Below are 4,186 nucleotides of genomic sequence, written 5' to 3'. Positions count from 1 at the left end.
ATTTGGAACATAAGGAAGCAAAAAGCAACCAATCAGAACAATAATAAGAAAAAAGAATCCCCCCAAATGAGAAGACTATAAGCAGCCTCTGGAATGACTTCAAGAGGTCCAACATTTGCATCATAGGGGTGCCAGAAGAAGAAGAGAAAGAGCAAGAAATTGGAAACCTATTTGAAAAAATAGTGAAAACAACTTCCCTAACTCGGTGAAGGAAATAGACATGCAGGTCCAGGAAGCACAGAGTCCCAAACAAGATGGATACAAACAGGCCCACTCCAAGACACATCATAATTAAAAAGCCAAAGGTTAAAGATAAAGAGAGAATCTTAAAAGCAGCAAGAGAAAAGAAGTTACTTACCTACAGGGGAGTTCCCATAAGACTATTAGCTGATTTTTCAAAAGGACCTTTGCAGGCTAGAAGAGATTGGCAGGAAGTATTTGAACTCCTGAAAAGCAGGTACCTACATACAAGATTGCTCTACCAAGCAAAACTATCATTTAGAGTCAAAGGGCAGATGAAGTGATTCCCAGACAAGAAAAACTAAAGGAGTTCATCATCACCAAATCATTATTATATGAAATGTTAAAGGGACTTATTAAGAGAAAGAAGATAAAAACTATGAGCAATAAAATAGTAAAAAGTACAAATCTATCAACAATTGGCTCTAAAAAAAAAAAAACTAAGGAAAAAAAGAACAAAGATGGAGTCATGGATACAGAAAGTGTTTTGATGGTTTAAGATGGAAGGAGGTGTGGGGGAAATGGATGAAGACGTAAAGGGATTAAGGAGTACAAACAGATTGTTATAGATTAGCCAAGTAGCCAAAGAATTTATAGGCTGACCCGTGGACATGAACAATGGTGGGGAGAATTGCCTGAGGGAGTGGTAGGTGCTGGGTGGAGGCAGGGAAAAGAGGGAAAAATCAGGACAACTATAATGGCATAAAAATAAAATATAAATTTTTTAAAAGTCTATTTTGTCTGAAAAAAAAGAAACCCCATACTTCAATAACAGTAATCTCCCATTCCTCTTCTGTATATGTATATCTTGGTGTTTTTCAACTACTGGGATATTGTGTCTTTTACACACATATGTATATATGTGCATGAATATACATATGTGTAATTGATCATACATGTATTTGTATGTGTATATACATGTGTGTGTAATAGAGAGAAGAGAGAGAGATTTATATTAAGGAATTGGCTTATGTAATTAAGGGTGCTGGCAAGTTCAAAATCTAAATGGCAGGCTCCAAAGTGGAAATTCCAGCAAGAGCTGCTTTTGAGTCCAAAGGTGTTCTGCAGACAGAATTCTGTCCTCTCAAGGCATCTGCAGTCTTTGCTTTAAGGCCCTCAACTCTTTGGATGAAGCCCACCCATATGAGGGGGGACAAAAAAACCCTGGAATGTATTTATCAAAAATTGTGTATTTATTCTTATATGTTTGAACTTCAGTCACCTCACCTTCAAAATACTCTCAATTTGACGTGATACACCTATTGAGACATTTTTTTCCACTGCTCAAAACAGTTTTTGAACTTGTCCATATCAGTGGTTTTTAGTGCTTCTGCCATTTTTTGTTCACCTCTTCCTCATTGGCAAAATGTTTCCTTTTGAGGATGTTTTTTCCACGCAGGGAAACAAAAAATGTCACTCAAGGTGAGATGGAGTGAATAAAAAAAGTGGGGCACGGGGGTCATGCCATTTTTTGGTCAAAAACTGCAGAACAATCTGTGTGGTGTGGGCAGGTGTGCTCCTAAACCACCCATCATGAAATGGGCAAGTGCAGTGAAAGTCTTCAAAAAAACTCACCGAAGCCTGAGGCATCCTCTCACAAAAATGTCAGCTGGTACACTGATACAGATGAGTTCCTGCATCATTCAACCAGCAGGGGAAGCCTGTCCTACAAAGGGCCTGCCCTCCAGAAGATAATTCCAGGGGTTTTTTTGGCACACCTTCTCCCCAGTATCATGAAGGATAATCTGCTGTATTCAAAGTCTACTGATTTAATTGTTAACACACCTAAAAACTACCTCATAGGCATATCTCAATTGGTGTCTGACCGAACACAATCGTGCCCATAGCCTAGTTGAGACATAATTAATCATCACAGATATGATAAAAACCAAGGGAGAGGTAAGGGACCCTGTTTAGTTGGTGAAACACTACCTACACAGACCACTCCTGTTTTCTCAACCTACCCACTGAAGCAGCTACAAGGTCATTTGTTTCTTCTTCCTGTTTCTAGTTGGCTGCTAATTCTAACATTTGCTAGATTTGGATTTGGACCTGCATGTGCTTTCAGGGTGCTATGCAGAGATGAATAATATGAACAAACCCTCCAAAAAAGTATTTGTCATGAGGGTCTCCACGTTTCCTCATTCTTCAGCTTCTTCCATGTGCTTTGGCTACTCTCAGACCCAATTACAAAGTCCTGCTCACTTAGCCTCTGTTGACTGACTCCTTAATCTCAGCCAAGTTTCAAAGCCCAGCAAGGCCTCTCTTTTTTTTTTCCCAGAAGAGAGCATGAATGCAGTCCCCACTACCACAAATTATGCAGCTGAGTTTCCCATATTCGGGGAAGTCACAGGAGGCAGCACACCCAGAGTGCAAAGGGAGAGCCTTATCCTGGGAGAACCGCCTTCCTGATCGTGGTACCTCCCCTGCCAGGTAAGTAAGAGGCCACTCTTTTTAATCAGCCCTCTTGACCTTATCCCTTCCCTCTCTTATACTGCTCATGCTCATTTGAATTTCTGCCCAAATGTAATATTTATACAACATAAGCAGGTGTTTTACCAACATCACTTCTATGTTCCCTTACAGATCTAAAACTCAGTATCTCTCTGCTTGGCACCAAGTAATTATTGAGAGTTCCCTACTTCCAAATTAAAAAAAAAAAAGTGGGGGGTTGGAAAACATATAGAGACTTCTGAAGTAAAGACTGATTAAGAGGGAAAATATTCACGTGGGTGTAGAATTTCTCTTGTGTTTCTTAAAAATAAACAACAAACACAAAAAATTCAACTATGCCAAAAACCCCATCACCATGTGGTCCAAACTCCTATGCCATAGTGTCAAGCAAAAGGCCTGTGTGCACAGGAGGTGTTTTTGTGCTTATTTAATGACTATGTTAAAGAAATGCTGCTTGGAAGTGATTTTGGGGGCCAATCTCTCAATATAGAACATTATTTTAAAAGTATATTTTATTGATTATGCTACTAGAGTTGTCCTATTTTTCTCCTTTTGCTGCCCTCCACCTCCATCATTCCCCCGCCCCTTAGTTCATTTCCATGGGTTGTACAAATAAGTTCTTTGGCTTTTCCATTTCCTATACTATTCTTAATCTCTCCTGTCTATTTTGCACCTACCAATTATGCTTCTTATTCCCTGTACCTTTTCTCCCATTCTCCCTCCCCCCTCCCCACTTATAATCCTACATGTGATCTCCATTTCTATGATTCTGTTCTTGTTCTAGTTGTTTGCTTAGTTGTTTTTTTTTTAGATTCAGTTGTTGACAATTGTGTTTGTTGTCATTTTACTGTTCATAGTTTTGATATTCTTTTTCTTAAGTCCTTTTAACATTTCATAGAGTGAAGATTTGGTAGAACATTTTTAACATCAGGGATATCTTTTTCTTCTCCTTTAAAAAAATGAGCTTTAGGCCTTATGAGTAAAATATAGTAGAAACAAATCATTATTGACTGTTGAAAACGAGCTACACTTTAGCCAGGATTTTGGCCAGGATGTGAGAGAAACAGCTCCTTGGGGACACTTTCTTTGATCTGAAAAAGTTGTATTATTATCACCATTGTAAGAAAAATCGGAATGCAATTTAATTGGGGACATAACCAACCAGATGTGAAGGAATAAAATAAGAAACCAATATGAAAGCCTGTATTTATTGAGAAAACACCCGGTAAGCATAAAATATGATCCAATTTTGAATTAAAAAAACTGGAAATGGGAAAATCAGAGAAGACTTTAAATCTATAACGAGGAATTTATAATGTTCTGTCAGTAATACCAGTAAGTTAGAACAGTTTTCTAATTTCAATCTACCTTCAACCAGTTTGCTTTCAGTATTTTATGTGAGCGCTGTATACACAGGCACAGATACAGGCTATTAGCTGGTTATTTCAAGCTGTATAGCCATGTAAATGAATCAAAGTAAAATGAAATCTCG

At 38.2% G+C, this 4,186-nt stretch overlaps 1 non-coding gene across 1 annotated transcript; it reads right to left on the bottom strand.

Moving 5' to 3' along the window:
• Positions 1-2,519: 2,519 nt before the first annotated feature.
• On the bottom strand, positions 2,520-2,681 carry LOC119056175 (U1 spliceosomal RNA). The gene has a single exon (XR_005083839.2). It is a non-coding gene; the product is annotated as a U1 spliceosomal RNA (small nuclear RNA).
• Positions 2,682-4,186: the final 1,505 nt, after the last annotated feature.

The sequence above is a fragment of the Artibeus jamaicensis genome, unplaced genomic scaffold (assembly GCF_021234435.1).
Source record: "Artibeus jamaicensis isolate MK-2021 breed Jamaican fruit bat unplaced genomic scaffold, CSHL_Jam_final contig_354, whole genome shotgun sequence".
NCBI classification, from domain to species: Eukaryota; Metazoa; Chordata; class Mammalia; order Chiroptera; family Phyllostomidae; genus Artibeus; species Artibeus jamaicensis.
The sequence above is the reverse complement of the archived record's forward strand: the minus strand, read 5'-3'. Positions and strand labels throughout refer to the sequence as shown.